The following is a 21,951-nucleotide window of genomic DNA, read 5'->3' on the forward strand; positions in this document are numbered from 1 at the left end:
ATTCAAAGTTGAGCACTTGAGAATTTTATAAAAAATATTTATTTATAGTGTTGGGAGACTGTAGTGTGTTTCATCGGCTTTTAAAAAGTGAGGATATATTCTGCTTTTTCATCTCTTCCTAGCATAGTCTTTACAAAGTTAACTGCAAAGACTTTCAAATATAACAGATGATTTCTGTTGTACAAGTGAAGTGTGTGTGTGAATGTCTACATAAAAAGTACAATGATAAAATATTAAATGATGACAATAACCAAAATTTCCAGCATTTACTTAAGGAAACAACACAAGCAGAATTCTCAGTCAAAAGAGTTTCCGCTAAATGACCAAGTTTGACATTTTGTTTTACAGGATGAAGAGAGAGCAAGGAACATGTATAACAGTCCCTGTTTTTAAAGAGGCTGAATTTTTAACCATTATAAAATGAGTAATTAAATTCACCCTCCTAAAATTAAAACCTTGATTAAAAGTAAATGAAACAGAGAATACTCTTGCCCAAACACACCTCCCTGTCAATGTCAGAACTTTATTGCTACACTTCTGGAGTCTGAGCTCGTTCTGGATTACCAAGGGCACATCTGATGAACCCTTTTGTGGATTTCACGTCCCTCCAAATTAGGTATTATGTCTTCCACAGTTGCTAACGTTCACCTTGTTCACTTCTGAGTGAGCCACGTACGTGCCAACATGGTGAGAAAAGCAAGTTCTCTTGGAGCAGTGTTGCTAATTCATATATTTTTCTAAACATTACTTGACTTTTCCTCTTTTAATTATTACCTATTCTCTGTCTTCTTTTGTTATTTAATTTTTTCATTCTAACTATTTTAAGGAGAAAGATTTAAATCGTCCACTTGAGACTTTTCTTTTTTTCTAATATCAAAATTTTAGGCACTAAATTTCACTCTAATCACTACTTTCAATTCAGTTCAGTTCAGTCGCTCAGTCGTGTCCGACTCTTTGTGACCCCATGAATAGCAGCACGCCAGGGCTCCCTGTCCATCACCAACTCCTGGAGTTCACTCAGACTCATGTCCATCAAGTCAGTGATGCCATCCAGCCATCTCATCCTCTGTCATCCCCTTCTCCTCCTGCCCCCAATCCCTCCCAGCATCAGAATCTTTTCCAGTGAGTCAACTCTTCGCATGAGGTGGCCAAAGTACTAGAGTTTCAGCTTCAGCATCATCCCTTCCAAAGAAATCCCAGGGCTGATCTCCTTCAGAATAGACTGGTTGGATCTCCTTGCAGTCCAAGGGACTCTCAAGAATCTTTTCCAACACCACAGTTCAAAAGCATCTATTTTTTTTTAATTTTAATTTCAGGCTAATTACTTTACAGTATTGAATTCGTTCTGCCACACATCAACATAAATCTGCCACAGGCATACACGTGTTCCCCATCCTGAACCCCACTCCCACCTCCCTCCCCATACCATCCCTCCGGGTCATCTCAGTGCACAAGCCCCAAAGATACTGTATCGAACCTGGACTGGTGATTTGTTTCTTATATGATATTATACATGTTTCCATGACATTCCCCCAAGTCATCCCACCGTCTCCCTCTCCCACAGAGTCCAAAAGACTGTTTTATACATCTGTGTCTCTTTTGCTGTCTCACATACAGGGTTATCGTTACCATCTTTCTAAATTCCATATATATGCATTAGTATACTGTATTGGTGTTTTTCTTTCTGGCTTACTTCACTCTGTATAATCGGCTCCAGTTTCATTCACCTCATTAGAACTGATTCAAATGTATTCTATTTAATGGCTGAGTATTACTCCATTGTGTATATGTACCACAGCTTTCTTATCCATTCATCTGCTGATGGACATCTAGGTTGCTTCCATGTCCTGGCTATTATAAACCGTGCTGCGATGAACATTGGGGTACATATGTCTCTTTCAGTTCTGGTTTCCTCGGTGTGTATGCCCAGCAGTGGGATTGCTGGGTCATAAGGCAGTTCTATTTCCAGTTTTTTAAGGAATCTCCACACTGTTCTTGGAGAAGGAAATGGCAACCCACTCCAGTGTTTTTGCCTGGAGAATCCCAGGGATGGGAGAGCCTGGTAGGCTGCCGTCTATGGGGTCACAAAGAGTCGGACACCACTGAAGTGACTTAGCAGCAGCAGCAGCAGCCACGCTGTTCTCCATAGTGGCTGTACTAGTTTGCATTCCCACCAACTATGTAAGAGGGTTCCCTTTTCTCCACATCCTCTCCAGCATTTATTGCTTGTAGACTTTTGCATAGCTGCCATTCGGACTGGCGTGAAATGGTACCTCATTGTGGTTTTGATTTGCATTTCTCTGATCATGAGTGATGTTGAGCATCTTTTCATGTATTTGTTAGCCATCTGTATGTCTTCTTTGGAGAAATATCTGTTTAGTTCTTTGGTGCATTTTTTGATTGAGTCATTTACTTTTCTGGAATTGAGCTGCAGGAGTTGCTTGTATATTTTTGAGATTAGTTCTTTGTCAGTTGCTTCATTTGCTATTATTTTCTCCCATTCTGAAGGCTGTCTTTTCACCTTGCTTATAGTTTCCTTTGTTGTGCACAAGCTTTTAATTTTAATTAGATCCCATGTGTTTATTTTTGCCTTTATTTCCAATATTCTGGGAGATGAGTCATAGAGGATCCTGCTGTGATTTATGTCGGAGAGTGTTTTGCCTATGTTCTTTTCTAGGAGTTTTATAGTTTCTGGTCTTACGTTTAGATCTTTAACCCATTTTGAGTTTATTTTTGTGTATGGTGTTAGAAAGTGTTCTAGTTTTATTCTTTTACAAGTGGCTGACCAGTTTTCCCAGTACCACTTGTTAAATTCTTTGGGGCTCAGCTTTCTTCACAGTCCAACTCTCACATCCATACATGACCACTGGAAAAACCATAGCCTTGACTAGATGGACCTTTGTTGGCAAAGTAATAGCTCTGCTTTTCAATATGCTACCTAGGTTGGTCATAACTTTCCTTCCAAGGAGTAAGCGTCTTTTAATTTCATAGCTGCAATCACCATCTGCAGTGATTTTGGAGCCCCCCCAAAATGAAGCCTGACACTGTTTCCACTATTTCTCCATCTATTTCCCATGAAGTGATGTTTAGTTGTTAGCAATTTGATAATGATGTGCTTGATGTGGTTGTTCTTCTTGGTATTTGTTGAGTTTGATGAATCTTTGGCTTTATAGCTTTCATTTTTGAAAATTTTTATCTCATATTTATTCAGATGTTTTTCTTTCCTATCCTCTCCTTTCCTCTCTTTCTACTCTTGCAGATCCATGTTCCTGTAGATTGTCGTATGTTTTCTCACAGCTCAGTAATGCTATGTCCGTTTTTAAAATTATTTTCTCTCTGTGCTTCTTTTCGACTGATTTCTATAGTAATGTCTTTAAATTCATTCGTCTTTTCTTACATAATATCTAATTTGTGTTATTTCTACCCAGTTTGGGTCTTCTCAAGTGACTCAGTGGTAAAGAATCCACCTGCCAATGCAGGAGATACGGAAAACTCAAGTTTGATCCTTGAGTTAGAAAGATCCCCTGGAGGAGGAAATGGCAACCTGCTCCAGTATTCTTGCCTGGAAAATTCCACGGACAGAGGAACTTGATGGTCTACAGTCCAAAGGGTTGCAAAGACTCAGACATAACTGAGTGACTGAGCATGCACATTGCCCACTTTGGTTTTCATTTTGGATATTGTAAATTTAGAAACTTAGAAGTTTCTTGTAAATATTTTGTATAGTTTTCAATTCTTTTTTGTTCTCATTTCTTCCTCTATCCTCTTAAATAGATGAAGCACATTTATAATAGCTCTTGTAATAGCTCCCATCTTTCCACCACTTCTTTGTTTTTCTTCCCTGTTGTCTTTTTTCCTGATTATTGATGATATTTCCTCCTTCTTTATGTATGGGTACACTTTCATTAAATGCCTGCCATTGTGAATTTGACTTTTTATGGAGGCTAGATGATTTTGTGTTCTATTAAACATTATTGAATTTTACTCAGATTATAAGGTAGGGCCAGTTTACAGGTCCCTTGAGAATAGTGGCTTAAGTAAGATGTGTTTTACAATTGATAATAAAGTGCAGATATAATACCAGGAAATAGTAGTAATATAATACATTTTACTTCTACTGTGTGCCAGGTACCATATTTGGATTTTGTTTGTTTTTGAAAGTTAAGCCTTATTATAGACTAAGTGTTTATGTCTCCTGAATTCATATGTTGAAATCCTAAACTCCAGGATGACAGTATTTGGAGGTGGGGCATTTGGGAGGAGTCGGGTGACAGGCTCTGCCCCCATGAATAGGGTTAATGTTCTTATAAAAGAGACCCGAACACTCTCTGCTCTCTACCACCTGAAACCCCAAGAGAAGACAGATAGCTGCAAGCCAGAAAGTGGGTTCTCACCAGACCCTGACTCTGCTGATGCCTTGATCTTGGACTTCTCACACTCCAGACTTGTAGGAAGGCATGTTTGTTGTTTAAGCCACCCAGCCTATGGTATTTTTGCTACATTTGCCAGAGTAGACCAAGACAGTCCTCACAGACACATGTGGCCCCATTGTGGCAGACAGGGACTCAGGCTCAGCAAGCGAGGAATTTGTCATCTCGCCTCTGTGTCTTAGTCCATTCAGGCTGTTGTACCAGAATACCTCATGGCTTCCCTGGTGGCTCAGTGGGAAAGAACCCTCCTGCTCATGCAGGAGCTGCAGGCTTGATCCCTGGGTGGGGAAGATCCTCTGAAGAAGGAAATGGCAACCTACTCCAGTATTCTTGCCTGGACAATCCCATGAACAAGGAAGCCTGGTGGGTTGTAGTCCATGGGGTCCCAAAGAGTTGGACATGACACACACACATGTCAGAACACCGTACACCAGGTAACTTGTAAAGCACAGGAGTTGCCCACAGTCCTGGAGGCTGAAAGTCTGAGATTAGGGTGCCAGTGTGGTAGGGTACTGGTGAGAACCCTTCTCCAGGCTGCAAACTGCAGACTTGTTGCTCTGTGCTCACATGGTGGACGGCAAAGATGATGAAAGCTGTCTCCTAACTCATGCAAGACCATGAAGCCCACCATGGGGCTCCAACTTCATGGCTTCAGACAATCACAACCACCTCCCAAAGGCCTCACTGTCTAACTCTATCATATTGAGGAATAAGATTTTAGCATATCCATCTGGGGAGGAGGGGACACAGACATTCAGCCCAGAGCTCTCAGTTGGTGAGACATTGTTCCCACAGCTGCCCTCTCACCCACCCCCTCAGCTTCCAAAACTGTGGGAAACTCCTGTGGTTCATAAGTTGCCTGGTCGATGGTTTTGTGATATGTGTGTCTGTCATGTCCAACTCCATGTCCAACTCTTTGCAACCCCATGGACTGTAGCCCGCCAAGCTCCTGTGTCCATGGGATCCTCCAGGCAAGAATACTAGAGTGGTTTGCCGTTTCCTCCTCCAGGAGATCTTCCCCCACCCAGGGATCAAGCCTGCAGGCTACATGAGGTTTGTACACCTGTGGCTTTCAAAAGCTAGGATCAGGAAGTACACCGAAGTCAGGTCTGCCAGGTTCCTGCCCTCTGAGGCTTACCGAGCCTGCCAGTTGAACACTGCCCTCTTTTGTCATTCCTGGACACTGGCATGGCCACACCGGTCTTCAGTGCAGAGTCAACACACACACGGCCCTGGGTGGAGACAAGAGTATCACAAATACTAAAGAGACAGTAGGACTTGTTGTTTGCTTGTTTGGTATAAACTGGAGGTGAGAGACATGCTCTTCATATTGCGAGGAGATTTTTTTCCCCTTTTTGAAAGCAGTTTTTCAAGTCTGAGTCCTAAGTGGGCTCTCATTTCCTCTGAGAATCCTCATCTCTTGGAAGACACCACTTTATCACAATTACTGCTCCTGGATAGTAATTCATCCAACAAATCAGGCTATGTGCAATGAGACAGAGCAGCTCTCAGAAGCCCGATGTGTTTTTCTGCAACAAGTGAATTCATTCTAATACGACTTGGGGACAACTGAATCTTCTGGACTCAGGGATTGAACCCGAGTCTCTTATGTCTCCTGCATTGGCAGACAAGTACTTTACCGTTAGCACCACCTGGAAATCCCTATCATCCATATGAGGCCTGTAATATACAGAACAGTGAGATAGTGTATGGGTCTTAAATTAAGCCAGTAAGTTTATGTTAATTGATTAAACAAGAACAGAAAATTAATACAGAATTAAAGAACTCCTTCCTGAAGTGAGGTTAACCTGCTCATAAGAAAGAAGAAATCTTTGAGTGCCTTTACATAGTCTGCAAATTTCAAGGAAAGAACATGACTTTTCTTTTGGAGATACATTTTTTTTCCTACTTTGTGAGACTATAGGGAAATCACACTTCAACTGTGAGCTTTTTAGTTGGAAATTAAAAAATGTAGATTATTTGATTAATTAAAAGATCTCTTGATGACCCACCAGCATAGTCTGGATGAAAGGCTCTTCTCTTCACTGTTATTGTTAAATAGGTGGTAAATACCACAATCCAGGCTAGAATGTAAGAAATGTACCAAGGCTTGGGCTAAAGCAGAGTCATTTCTGCCCCCAAGATGCCATAGCCACATGCATATTGCATAAGAGGCACAGTGGAAAAAACATCCCAAAGACAGAATATGGATACTCCAAGACAAACTGTTCTAAGATTTTGCCAACAGATGAAGATGGAGATAAGGTTTCTTTCTCCCCTCACTAAATATGAAAATATAACTTCTTGCCCAAGTGGTTCCATATAGAGAGAACCTCAAGAAAGAAGCTGAGAGGACTGGGAAAGGAAAGAAGGAATCCAGGGAGAGATAGGGAAGAGGATAGGTTTGCTCCTGAGAGGAAAAGACACCTGGCGAGCAAGCTTTCAAGTCAGAGCTGCTTTGAGCTTTTCATCCACACCGTTGGATGAGCTGAACACAGTTTTGTTATTTTATTTTTCCTCATATGACCTAGCGACTCAGTAAATATGGGTTGTGTTGGAGTGAGCACTGGGAATGAAGGGGTGTGGAGAGAAAGAGAGACTTAAGAATAAACCAGAGATGACAGAGAGACTTGATGAATTGAATTGAATACATACTTCCTGTTGCCAGCCACCATTGTGGTTGATTCACCTGATACCTGAAATCCCAGAATTTATCATTACTTATAGCCTAAGATTTGTACAGTAGAAAGGAATAACACGTTAGCTAATAGGTTCATTCTCTGAGGATATTATTTGTTTTGAGCCCTCTTGGCTCAGTGCGGATGAAAGAATAAGATGCTGCTTTTAGTGAGGAAGTCTGCTGGCACCTCAGGAGGAGCTGCAGAATCAGAGGCCAAGGAATGACCACAACTAAGTCTAAGTCTATTTGTAACACCTCCTTACTCCTGACTTTAAAGAGAACCAGGAGGCTGACTCAGAATATAGGGCAAGAGATAAGCTCTGAGCGGAAACAAACTATTCTCATACATGGTGCTTTAAAGCCCTAATTAAATCTAACTGAGAACATTACTGAGCCTCTCACCAAGAGGACTCCATTTCCTACCCAAATATGAAAGCTGAAAAAAAAAATAAAAAATAAAAAAAAAAACAAATATGAAAGCTGCATGAAATAAACCACACCAAGGTGAGAGAATTGCTCCTTACAATAACTGTAATCTCAAACGGCAAAGTACCTCATTAACCTGGGTGCTTAAGGAGAGTAAACCACAAGAGCACTTCACAAAAGAGGCACATAATTAAGAAATTAAATGGCAATAATTACTAGCACCTGAAACTTAAAGACACCACTAGGGATACATAATCTCTTTTATAGGGTACATTTTATGGAAGGCAAGAAATTCTAAGGGAGCCCAACTTCCAAAGAACAAATTTATTGTTGTTCAGTCACTAAGTCATTTCCAAATCTTTGAGACTCCATGAACTGCAGCATACCAGGCTTCCTGGTCCTTCACTATCTTCTAAGGCTTGGTCAGACTCATGTCCATTGAGTCCGTGATGCATCCAATCATCTCATCCTCTGTCGTCCCCTTCTCCTCTCACCTTCAATCTTTCCTAGCATCAGGATCTTTTCCAATGAATCAGTTCTTTGCACTAGATGGCCAAAGTATTGGAGTTTCAGCTTCAGCATCAGTCCTTCCAATGAGTATGCTGGACTGATTTTCTTTAGGATTGACTGGCTGGATCTCCTTACTGTCTAAGGGACTCTCAAGAGTCTTCTCCAGCACCACAGTTTGAAAGCATCAATTCTTTTCCTTTTTTTTTTTTTTTTTTAATGTTACCAGTTCATTTTATTTTTTTAAATTTTTTTAAAATTATTTTTATTTTTACTTTACTTTGCTTTACAATACTGTATTGGTTTTGCCATACATTGACATAAATCCGCCACGGGTGTACATGAGTTCCCAACCCTGAACCCCCCTCCCACCTCCCACTCCATATCATCTCTCTGGATCTTCCCGTGCACCAGCCCCAAGCATCCTGTATCCTGTATCAAACATAGACTGGCACTTCATTTCTTACATGATAGTATACATGTTTCAATGCCATTCTCCCAAATCATCCCACCCTCTCCCTCTCCCACAGAGTCCAAAAATCCGTTCTATACATCTGTGTCTCTTTTGCTGTCTCGCATACAGGGTAACCATTACCATCTTTCTAAATTCCATATATATGTGTTAGTATACTGTATTGGTGTTTTTCTTTCTGGCTTACTTCACTCTGTATAATCGGCTCCAGTTTCATCCACCTCATTAGAACTGATTCAAATGTATTCTTTTTAATGGCTAAGTAATACTCCATTATGTATATGTACCACAGCTTTCTTATCCATTCATCTGCTGATGGACATCTAGGTTGCTTCCATGTCCTGGCTATTATAAACAGAGCTGTGACGAACTTTGGGGTACACGTGCCTCTTTCAATTCTGGTTTCCTTGGTGTCTATGCCCAGCAGTGGGATTGCTGGGTCATAAGGCAGTTCTATTTGCAATTTTTAAAGGAATCTCCACACTGTTCTCCATAGTGGCTATACTAGTTTGCATTCCCACAAACAGTGTAAGAGGGTTCCCTTTTCTCCACATCCTCTCCAGCATTTATTGCTTGTAGACTTTTGGATAGCAGCCATTCTGACTGGCGTGAAATGGTACCTCATTGTGGTTTTGATTTGCATTTCTCTAATAATGAGTGATGTTGAGCATCTTTACATGTGTTTGTTAGCCATCTGTATGTCTTTGGAGAAATGTCTGTTTACTTCTTTGGCCCATTTTTTGATTGGGTCGTTTATTTTTCTGGAATTGATCTGCATAAGTTGCTTGTATATTTTTGAGATTAGTTCTTTGTCAGTTGCTTCATTTGCTATTATTTTCTCCCATTCTGAAGACTGTCTTTTCACCTTGCTTATAGTTTCCTTTGTTGTGCAGAAGCTTTTAATTTTAATTAGATCCCATTTGTTTATTTTTGCTTTTATTTCCAGTATTCTGGGAGGTGAGTCATAGAGGATCCTGCTGTGATTTATGTCTGAGAGTGTTTTGCCTATGTTCTCCTCTAGGAGTTTTATAGTTTCTGGTCTTATGTTTAGATCTTTAATCCATTTTGAGTTTATCTTTGTGTATGGTGTTAGAAAGTGATCTAGTTTTATTCTTTTACAAATGGTTGGCCAGTTTTCCCAGCACCACTTGTTAAAGAGATTGTCTTCAATCCATTGTATATTCTTGCCTCCTTTGTCAAAGATAAGGTGTCCATAGGTGTGTGGATTTATCTCTGGGCTTTCTATTTTGTTCCATTGATCTATATTTCTGTCTTGGTGCCAGTACCATACTGCCTTGATGACTGTGACTTTGTAGTAGAGCCTAAAGTCAGGCAGGTTGATTCCTCCTGTTCCATTCTTCCTTCTCAAGATTGCTTTGGCTATTCGAGGTTTTTTTTGTATTTCCATACAAATTGTGAAATTATTTGTTCTAGCTCTGTGAAAAATACTGCTGGTAGCTTGATAGGGATTGCATTGAATCTGTAGATTGCTTTGGGTAGTATACTCATTTTCACTATATTGATTCTTCTGATCCATGAACAAGGTATATTTCTCCCATCTATTAGTGTCCTCTTTGAGTTCTTTCATCAGTGTTTTATAGTTTTCTATATATAGGTCTTTAGTTTCTTTAGGTACATATATTGCTAAGTATTTTGTTCTTTTCATTGCAATAGTGAATGGAATTGTTTCCTTAATTTCTTTTCTGCTTTCTCATTATTAGTGTATAAGAATGCAAGGGATTTCTGTGTGTTGATTTTATATCCTGCAACTTTACTATATTCATTGATTACCTCTAATAATTTTCTGGTGGAGTTTTTAGGTTTTTCTATGTAGAGGATCATGTCATCTGCAAACAGTGAGAGTATTACTTCTTTTCCAATTTGGATTCCTTTTATTTCTTTTTCTGCTCTGATTGCTATGGCCCAAACTTCCAGAACTATGTTGAATAGTAGCGGTGAAAGTGGGCACCCTTGTCTTGTTCCTGACTTTAGGGAAATGCTTTCAATTTTTCACCATTGAGGATAATGTTTGCTGTGGGTTTGTCATAGATAGCTTTTATTATGTTGAGGTATGTTTCTTCTATTCCTGCTTTCTGGCGAGTTTTTTTTTTTTTTAATCATAAATAGATGTTGAATTTTGTCAAAGGCCTTCTCTGCATTTATTGAGATAATCATATGGCTTTTTTTTTTCAATTTGTTAATGTGGTGAATTACATTGATTGATTTGTGGATATTGAAGAATCCTTGCATCCCGGGGATAAAGCCCACTTTGTCATGGTGTATGATTTTTTTAATGTGTTGTTGAATTCTGATTGCTAGAATTTTGTTAAGAATTTTTACATCTATGTTCATCAGTGATATTGACCTATAGTTTTCTTTTTTGTGGCCTCTTTGTCAGGTTTTGGTATTAGGGTGATGGTGGCCTCATAGAATGAGTTTGGAAGTTTACCTTCCTCTGCAATTTTCTGGAAGAGTGTGAGTAGGATAGGTGCTAGCTCTTCTCGAAATTTTTGGTAGAATTCAGCTGTGAAGCTGTCTGGACCTGCGCTTTTGTTTGCTGGAAGTTTTCTGATTACAGTTTCAATTTCCATGCTTGTGATGGGTCTGTTAAGATTTTCTATTTCTTCCTGGTTCAGTTTTGGAAAGTTGTACTTTTCTAAGAATTTGTCCACTTCCTCCACGTTGTCCATTTTATTGGCATATAATTGCTGATAGTAGTCTCTTATGATCCTTTGTATTTCTGTGTTGTCTGTTGTGATCTTTCCATTTTCATTTCTAATTTTATTGATTTGATTTTTCTCCCTTTGTTTCTTGATGTGTCTGGCTAATGGTTTGTCAATTTTATTTATCCTTTCAAAGAACCAGCTTTTGATTTTGTTGATTTTTGCTATGGTCTCTTTTATTTCTTTTGCATTTATTTCTGCCCTAATTTTTAAGATTGCTTTCCTTCTACTCACTCTGGGGTTCTCCATTTCTTCCTTTTCTAGTTGCTTTAGGTGTAGAGTTAGGTTATTTATTTGACTTTTTTCTTGTTTCTTGAGGTATGCCTGTATTGCTATGTACTTTCCTCTTAGCACTGCTTTTATAGTGTCCCACAGGTTTTGGGTTGTTGTGTTTTCATTTTCATTCATTTCTATGCATATTTTGATTTCTTTTTTGAGTTCTTCTGTGATTTGTTGGTTATTCAGAAGCGTGTTGTTCAGCCTCTATATGTTGGAATTTTTAATAGTTTTTCTCCTGTAATTGAGATCTATTCTTAAAGCATCAATTCTTTGACACTCAGCCTTCTTTATGGTCTAACTCTCATATCCATAAATTATAAATTTAATAGTTGAATAAACATATTTAGGGGAAAGATATAAGATTGAACCAAATAATTTTCTTATGAAAATAGAGTCAAATGACCACTGAAATTGTTATACTTCTGTAATTTAGCAATTTAGGACTTCTCCCAGTGTGACTGCATAACCAACACTTAAAACATCTTATTTGAAATGTCTTCTGGAGGTAAGTCCTTTGAAAATTGACATAATTCATCTACCTACAAATGGCAATAACCTTTAGGTTAATGAACACATGATCAACAACTGAATCACTGTTACAAGTTGTTTTGGGAAATTAAATTAATGTTTTCATTGTTTTTTTCCATGATTTGCTCTCCTTTCCCTTATAGAGTAGCACCATATTTCCCAGTAATATTGACACACAAAATCAGCAGCAGTTTAAGTCTCCCTTCTGAGTGAGACTAAACTGACACATCCTGTGTGGTGTGGCTGCACTGCTGGCAGTCTCCTTGAAAGATGTGCCTTTGGGAATTTCAGGATCCCAAGGAGGGAGCCTGGGATCTGAGGGTTGCATGCAGGGGTGTGATGGAGATGTTCCGGAAGCCAATCACATGCATTTCTTTGTGTGCCACCTGGGCTCAGTGATGCTGGTGGCCTGAGTATTTATACAAAAGAAACAGGAAAATAGTGAAAATCAATTCTTGCAACCTTTTGCTTTTTCTCTTGGTTTCCCCCCCCCCCCCCCCCCCACCCCCCACCCTGAGAGGCAGTCTACAAGCACACCACTGGTCACATTCCTCACCTCCTCGTTCACGGTGAAAAAGCAGGTAGCCCGTGGATAAATAGGTCTGGACATAGAACAGACCACCAAGAGCAGAGTCCATGTGAAGAGCTTGGATTACCCATGTAAGTATTACTCTTTATCTGGCTTATCTCACTTGGTATGATGTTAATATGATCTAGATCCATCCATGCTATTGCAAATGAAAGATTTCATTCTTTTTAATAGCTGAGTAATGTTCTAATAGCTGAGTAATATTTTAATAGCTGAGTAATGTGGCATATGGAGACCACATTTTTGTTATCTGTTCATTTATTGATAAATTCTTAAAAAAAAATGTTAATAGTTTCGGAGGAACTGTGAGACAGATCCTGAATGGAGAAGGTCCTCAAGGAGATGCGGAAATGCTTCACAATGAGGTGGACAGACTTGAAGCAGAGGTGGGAGGGAAGGGCTTTGGGGTGAAGTAGACAGCAGGGCTAGTGATGGGGAATTATAGGAAGTGAATGTAAGTCAGTGCAAGAGAGAAAAGTCAGCTGACTTGGTATCCTTTATGATAGAGGCTCTACTCAAAAACACTCTTCCTGGAAGTGTTCAGTTCAGTTCAGTCACTCAGTCGTATCTGACTCTTTGTGACCCCATGGACTAGCACACCAGGGCTCCCTGTCCCTCACCAGCTCTAGGAGTTTAACCAAACTCATGTCCATTGAGCTGGCGATGCCATCCAACCATCTCATCCTCTGTCGTCCCCTTCTCCTCCTGCCTTCAATCTTTCCAAGCATCAGGGTCTTTTCCAATGAGTCAGCTATTCAAATCGGGTGTCCAAAGGACTGGAGTTTTAGCTTCAACATTACACCTTCCAGTGAATTCAGGACTGATTTCCTTTAAGATGGACTGGTTGGATCTCCTTGCAGTCCAAGGGACTCTCAAGAGTCTTCTCCAATACCACAGTTCAAAAGCATCAATTCTTCTGTGCTCAGCTTTCTTCACAGTTCAACTCTCACACCATACATCACCACTCAAAAAATCATAGCCTTGGCTAGATGGACTTTTGTTGGCAAAGTAATGTCTCTGCTTTTTAATATGCTGTCTAGGTTGGTCATAACTTTTCTTCCAAGGAGTAAGCGTCTTTTAATTTCATGGCTGCAATCACCATCTGCAGTGATTTTGGAGCCCCCCAAAATAAAGTCTGCCACTATTTCTACTGTTTCTCAATCAACTTGCCATGAAGTAATGGGACTGGATGCCATGATCTTTATTTTCTGAATGTTGAGCTTTAAACGAACTTTTTCACTCTCCTCTTTCACTTTCATCAAGAGACTCTTTGGTTCTTCATTTTCTGCCATAAGGCTGGTGTCATCTTCATATCTGAGGTTATTGATATTTCTCCCAGCAATCTTGATTCTGGCTTGTGATTCATCCAGCCCAACGTTTCTCATGATGTACTCTGCATATAAGTTAAATAAGCAGGGTGGCAATATACAGCCTTGACGTACTCCTTTTCCTATTTGGAACCAGTCTGTTGTTCTATGTCCAGTTCTAACTTTTGCTTCCTGACCTGCATTTAGGTTTCTCAAGAAGCAGGTCAGGTAGTCTGGTATTCCCATCTCTTGAAGAATTTTCCAGATTTTATTGTGATCCACACAAAGGCTTTGGCATAGTCAATACAGCAAAAATAGATGTTTTTATGGAACTCTCTTGCTTTTTCAATGATCCAGTGGATGTTGGCAATTTGATCTCTGGTTCCTCTGCTTTGTCCAAAACCAGCTTGAACATCTGGAATTTCATAGTTCATGTATTGCTGAAGCCTGGCTAGGAAAATTTTGAGCATTACTTTACTAGAATGTGAGATGAGTGCAATTGTGCAGTAGTTTGAACATTTTTTTGTATTGCCTTTCTTTGGGATTGGAATAAAAACTGACATTTTCCAGTCCTGTGGTCACTGCTGAGTTTTCCAAATTTGCTGACATATTGAGTGCAGCACTTTGACAGCAACATCTTTTAGGATTTAAAATAGCTCAACTGGAATTCCATCACCTCCACTAGCTTTGTTCATAATGATACTTCCTAAGGCCCACTTGCCTTCACATTCCAGGAAGTCTTGTTCCAGGTGAGTGATCATATCATCATGATTATCTGGGTCATGAACATCTCTTTTGCATAGTTCTGTGTATTCTTGCCACCTCTTCTTTAATATCTTCTGCTTCTGCTAGGTCCCTGCCATTTCTGTCCTTTATCGAGCCCATCTTTGCAAGAAATGTTCCCTTGGTATCTCTAATTTTCTTGAAGAGATCTCTAGTCTTTCCCATTCTATTGTTTTCCTCTATTTCTTTGTTCTGATCACTGAGGAAGTCTTTCTTATCTCTCCTTGCTATTCTTTGGAACTCTGCATTCAAATAGGTATATCTTTCCTTTTCACCTCTGCTTTTTGCTTCTCTTCTTTTCACAGGTATCTGTAAGGCCTCCTCAGACAGCCATTTTGCTTTTTTTGCATTTCTTTTCCTTGTGGATGAAACCTGGAAGGGTTTCTTAGGTTTCTTGAGGATAACCCTGGAAAGGTTAGCTGTATTTATTGAGTATCTGTTATGGGCCAGGTGCTCTGCTACATGTTAGGAATATGGTGATGGAAAAGAACACAGTCTTTGCCTATGTGGAACCAACCATGAAGCTGGGGAGAGGGATATAGTTAATAAAACATTTAGTTATAAATGATGAAAGAAGCTCATGAAATACCTACCGCCTTCCTGCCTCCCCCCGCCTCCTCATCACTCCCCCTCAGAGTACACAGAGGCTGAGGTAGGATTATACAGTGGGGGCCCAAGAGAAGGTGCTAAGAGAACCTGGTTTGTAGCTGGGTCCAGCCAGGCCTGCCTGTATCTCTTTGTCGAGTCCACCTTCTCCACATCCAGCTCCTATCCTTAAAAAAGGATCTAATAATGTCTACTTTGCAGAACTGTTGTGAAAATAAAAGAAAATTAATGGGAAGTGCTCTATAGGGCCCCTGAGATTTGTTAGTGACTGAATAAACTGCAGCTCTATTGTTAGCTTTGGAGAAGGAAATGGCAACCCATTCCAGTGTTCTTGCCTGGAGAATCCCAGGGACGGAGGAGCCTGCTAGGCTGCCTTCTCTGGGATTGCACAGAGTCGGACATGACTGAAGCAGCTCAGCATTGTTAGCTTAGAACAACTTGTCCCCTCATAGTATCTCATGAACTGTCACCTTTAGTGGCAGAGACAAAGGGCAGGGAAAGGAATGTTGAAAATGGGATCAGATCTAGGAACTACCTATTCAAGTGTTTTAAGCCAACAATGAGGTCTGGCCCAGGTAGGAGGACTTGAACTTTAATCAAAGTGTTATTTCAGGAAGAACTTCCTGAGTATTGCGATAGCTTATTTTCTGCTGGGTAATATTAGCAAGAAGAAAATAGGTATTTATTTTCTTGCTTGATTTTAGAACTGAGCTTGATGTCTTTAAAGACTTTTCCAGAATTAGAACATAAAGGTAAGACCTTCCTTAAGGTCTTTAACTTCCATGCCTGGACATGCTGACTGCATCAGGAGCAGCTCACTGACCTGAATGAATGTTTTATTAAAACTGTCCCAACCACCTTGTTGGAGGAAATTGTGTCTAAGGAAGCGTGGTTTTATACGCTTTCTTATGAACTCATGAAAGGCATACAGGGTGATATATGGGGCCCAAATCAAAAATTGATGAGAAAAAGTGCGGGAGTCAGGTCTCGCCTTATAGATGATGTGAAAAGGAAAGAAGAGGCAAAACATAGAAACATGTGTTTCTTTGCCACTAATGTGGATTTTCTGTTCCTATGCCATGCTCCCTTCTTAACATATTCATAATTATGTACTCTAACTGTTTTAAAATTGTGGTTCAGTTGCTAAGTTGTGTCAATTCTTCAATCCTATGAACTGCAGCATACCAGGCTTCTCTGTCCTTCACTATCTCCTCGAGTTTGCTCAAATTCATGTCCATTGAGTCAGTGATGCCATCCAACACGCTCATCTTGGTTCCCCCTTCTCCTCTTGCCCTCAGTCTTTCCCAGCATCAGGGTATTTTTCAGTGAGTCAACTCTTTGCATCAGGTGGCCAGTGTATTGGAGCTTCAGCTTCAGCATCAGTCCTTCCAATGAATATTCAGGGTTGATTTCCTTTAGGATTGATTGGTTTGATCTCCTTGCTGTCCAAGGGACTCTCAAGAGTCTTTCCCAACCCTACAGTTCAAAAGCATTAATTATGACTTATTAAAATAGATAGCATATTGAAAAGCAGAGACATTACTTTGCCAACAAAGATCCGTCTAGTCAAGGCTATGGTTTTTCCAGTGGTTATGTATGGATGTGAAAGTTGCACTGTGAAGAAAGCTGAGCACTAAAGAATTGATGCTTTTGAACTGTGGTGTTGGAGAAGATTCTTGAGAGTCCCTTGGACTGCAAGGAGATCCAACCAGTCCATTCTGAAGGAGATCAGCCCTGGGATTTCTTTGGAGGGAATGATGCTAAAGCTGAAACTCCAGTACTTTGGCCACCTCATGTGAAGAGTTGACTCATTGGAAAAGACTCTGATGATGGGAGGGATTAGGGGCAGGCGGAGAAGGGGACGACCGAGGATGAGATGGCTGGATGGCATCGCTGACTCAATGGATGTGAGTCTGAGTGAACTCCGGGAGTTGGTGATGGACAGGGAGGCCTGGCATGCTGTGATTCATGGGATTGCAAAGAGTTGGATGCGACCAAGTGACTGAACTGAACTGAAAATATTTTTGTAAACCTCAGACCCCCAATAGTTACTGCAAGAAGACTTGTGTGAAAATGCGAAGGAAACCTCCCTGGTGACCCCCAGAAGTACTTAGAGTCCAAATATGCCCTGGGATTGAATTTCAGTCCAGAAAAAGCTTGGACTGTGCAACCTTGGCCCTTCCTGGAGCAGTCAGCCACTGCACCTTCTCTGAGCATCGCCCCATAGGGGCTCCCCAGCAGCCAATTTTTGCTCCTGCCTTTCCTCACTCAAGCCCCTCTTGGCCCAGCACCACCTCTGTCCAGATGCCCCTGTCCTGCTGGCTCATGCTGCTCAAGGCTGGGCATCCTTAGTGTGAAGCCCACACTGGTCAGGGCACAGGAAGGAAGTGAAAGTGTCAGTCTCTCAGTCTTGTCCGACTGTTTGATCCCATGGACTATAGCTCAACAGGCTCCTCTGTCCATGGGATTCTCCATGCAAGAATACTGGAGTGGATTGCTTTTCCCTATGCCAGGGTATCTTCCAAATCCAGGGATTTAACCCAGGTTTCTAAAGTTCCCTGCACTGGCAGGTGAATTCTTTACTGTCTGAACTTGGTCCCTGAGAGAAGAGGAGGGAAGGGAGAGCAGTCATACTTTTGATGGAGCAACATGCTTTTGATGAATTGTGAAACAACAGACATGTTCCAAATCAGGAAAGGGGTATGTCAAGGCTGTATATTGCCACCCTGGTGATTTAACTTATTTGCAGAGCACGTCATGAGGAATGCCAGGCTGGATGAAGCACAAGTTGGAATCAAGACTGCCAGGAGAAATGTCAATAACCTTAGATAGGCAGATGACATCACACTTATGGTAGAAAGTGAAGAACTAAAGAACCTCTTGATTAAAGTGAAAGAAGAGAGTGAAAATGTTGGGTCAAAACTCAACATTCAGAAAACTAAGATCATGGCATCTGATTCTATCACTTCATGGCAAATAGATAGGGAAACAGTGAGAGACTAATTTTGGGGGCTCCAAAATCACTGCAGATGGTGACTGCAGCCATGAAATTAAAAGATGCTTGCTTCTTGGAAGAAAAGTTATGACAAATCTAGACAGAATATTAAAAAGCAGAGACATTACTTTGCCAACAAACTTCCATCTAGTGAAAGCTATGGTTTTTCCAGTAGTCATGTGTGGATATGAGAGTTGAACTGTGAAGAAAGCTGAGCACCAAAGAATTGATGCTTTAGAACTGTGGTGTCGGAGGAGACTCTTGAGAGTCCCTTAGACTGCAAGGAGATCCAACCAGTCCATCCTGAAGGAAATCAGTCTTGAATATTCATTGGAAGGACTGATGCTGAAGCTGAAGCTACAATAGTTTGGCCACCTGATGGGAAGAACTGACTCATTTGAAAAGGCCCTGATGCTGGGAAAGACTGAAGGCAGGAGGAGAAGGGGACAACAGAGGATGAGATGGTTGGATGGCATCACTGACTCAGAGGACATGAGTTTGAGCAAGCTCCAGAAGTTTGTGACAGACAGGGAGGCCTGGCACACCACAGTCTGTGGGGTACAAAGAGTCAGACACAGCTGAGCAACTGAGCTCAACTGAGCCTTCACTCTGGTGGATGGGGTTGCTGGAGAGAAGCATCAGAGCAGGCCACATGCCCCTGCACTCTCCCAGTGTCAGTGACTGTATCCCGAGGGCTCACTGACTGCTCTGCTAGACCTCATCATCCAAGATGATGGCTGCAGCTCCAGCCCCTATATCTGCATTCCAGACAGAGTGATGGAGGACGGGACAAAGAATGGGTCACAGACTAAGGTCAGGTATCTTTAAGGAATTTCCAAAACCAGATGTGCCACGTCCCAATATTCAGAGGTCAGTAAAGTCTCATTGGAAAGGGAGGGTGGGAATTCTGGATGTCATTCTGGGACTCCTGATGCTATTACTCCTATTACTCTAGGACTGTTATTCTGGGACTCTTGTTACTTCTGTTACTCTTGTTACTCCTGTTATTCCAGGACTGTTATTCTGTTACTCTGGGACTCTTGTTACTCCTGTTACTCTACAATAAGTGGGACAACCAGCAATCCTGGCCAAATCCATTACCTTCAACCACAGTGAACTTGTCACCATTCTCCCCAAATACCACAGCCTTTGTCTATCCGATTTTTGTCAGACCATTATTTCTTTCCGGAATTCACTAGCTGGAAAAAATAAAATAAGCGAATTCATTCTTCACAGTGACTCCACTCATACCGCCTTTCTTTGGTTGGCCTTTACTATGTGACCGTGCAGACGATAATTCGCTGCTTATGGCTCCCTCATAAGACGAGTCTGTCATCAGCCCCGCTGACAGAAGTTGCAGTGGATTTACGAAGAAGAGGGAACTGTTGAGCAAAGTCTCAGAGCCCGTCCCTTGCCCTCCACCACTCACCGCTTGTTTTTCAGTCACACCCTCCTGTGTGGTCCTTCAGTTCTGGGCTCGTGGGTCTGTGACAACATTTGTTTCTGAGCTATACTTAGCTTGGGGGCCACCTGCCTGCCTGCAATATTACTGAGTAACAATATATCCATCTCCCCTTTTTAAACACTAGCACCCTGCAGAAATTCCTTTATTTCTGGAGGGGACTGTAAACAGCCCAGTTTGCCTAGAGACTCCCTGAAAGGACAAGAGAACACTGTGAAAGCCTGAAAATGTTAGTTGCTTCAGTCGCAGCCCACTCTGCGACCCCATGGACTGTAGCCCACCAGGCTCCTCTGTCCATGGGATTCTCCAGGCAATAATACTGGAGTGTGCTGCCATTTCCTTCTCCAGGGCATATTCCTGGCCCAGGGATCAAAACTGTGTCTCCCTCATTGCAGGCGGCTTCTTGATCATCTGAGCCGCCAGGGAGGCCACGGTGAAGGACTGTAGACAAGCATAATCGTACCTGACTTGCACACTGGAGGGAGTGTGTGTGTGTACAGGGGGAGAGGAGCAGTGCGGGGAGATGCAGTAGGAATCTCCTAACATGGCAGGGCACCCAGGTCAGAGCTCCATGCGGGAGGAGGGAAGGCAGTGTACACGCAGGGGAAGAACAGGGCAGGAGGCTGTCGCTGCTACTTGATGGGTCCACTCTGCCAGGTGTCGGGGCCCAGAAATGAGCTGGGTCCCAGCCAAGACAGCAGAGGCCAGTGAGCAGAACAGACAACAGAGTTCAGATCGAGAGGGCTTCACACGTGAGGTGAGAGCCTGTGAGGAAGGAGCATCTCTGAGATGACACCAGCGGAGGCTTCAGATGGGTGTCGCTGAGGGACTCTGACTGCAATCAACACCATCCCACGCTGGCCACGAAACAAGGGTCCAGGGAGGATCTGAGCCATAGCGAAGGTGTAAGTGGAGCGGCTCCGTTCCTGGGAGACCTGGGAGCCCCTGGGCAGGCTGGGTGCTCAGCCAGACATGAAGAACACAGAACACGGGGGTGCTTCCTCTGGGTACACCCACAAGGCACACTGGCTCTGCGGGGGACCAGGGCAAGTGCCTCAGGGACACCGAACGGTGGGCTTGGTTTGGGCCCCACCCTTGGCAAGAAAGGGCATCTCATCTCGACCGATCGTCAGCCAACTTGCCCACAACTGTACTGTCTAATTTCCAAAGCAAAGCTGAGGTGATGCTCCATAAAGAAGCGAAGGTGCAGGCGAGCCAGGGGGCCTGTCTGCTGTTCTCTAGAGATGAGGGTTTTCTGCTGCCCAGTGGGCAGGACACTGTGCCAGCACCAGGAATGAGATAAGGAGAGAAACAGGGATGAGAAACAGCCAGTGATTAGAAGGGGATGGTACCCACACCTGTGCAGTCGTCAGAACCAGATGGCCGTGGGTCAGCAGCGGTAATTGGGCCAGAATCTGAGAAACAGCTCAGGTCTCACACAAATAAGTTCAGATGCTGTTTTGTATACAGTGGGAAGCCACTAAAGGGATATGATGAGCAGTGGTTCAATTTGCTTAACTTTTTATTTTATATTGGAGCATAGTTGATTAACAATGCTGTGTTAGCTTCAGATGCACAGAAAGGGATTAGGTTCTACATGTATCTATTCTTTTCAGATTCTTCTCCCAATTAGGTTGTTACATAGTATTTAGCAGAGTTCCCTGTGCTATGCAGTAGGTCCTTGTTGATTATTTTTTAAAGAGCTTTGCAGGGTGGAACCAAGGGTTGCTGTCAGGGAGATATGTCAGGAGGTCCCTGCACTCCTAACAACTCAAGGGAGAGGTAATAAGGACTTAAGGTGGTGGCAATGGGAGATGACACAGAAAGTAACTGCCTTTTGGAAAGAGAAATTTAAAATTCTTTAAAGAAGCCACTTCTCTGTTCCCCAAATTCGGTGCTGCTCCATCCAGGCGCGCAGTCTGTGCACGGCTCGGGAAATGAATGCCTTTCCTAAAGCCGGGGGACAGGGCAGCCTTGCCGGAGGCTCTGAAATATGCAGGCGAATAAATAACCACTGCTTTCTCATTGAGACCTCCAGTGATGGGATAAATCAAAGAGTCCAAGCAAAGCCAGGAATGGAAACAAAAAATATTGGAGACAGGCAAGGAGGGACCAGCAAACAAGGGACAAATAAAATAATAAGAAGGATTTTATGCTCTGAGCT

This window comes from Ovis aries, chromosome 16 (genome assembly GCF_016772045.2).
Source record: "Ovis aries strain OAR_USU_Benz2616 breed Rambouillet chromosome 16, ARS-UI_Ramb_v3.0, whole genome shotgun sequence".
NCBI classification, from domain to species: domain Eukaryota; kingdom Metazoa; phylum Chordata; class Mammalia; order Artiodactyla; family Bovidae; genus Ovis; species Ovis aries.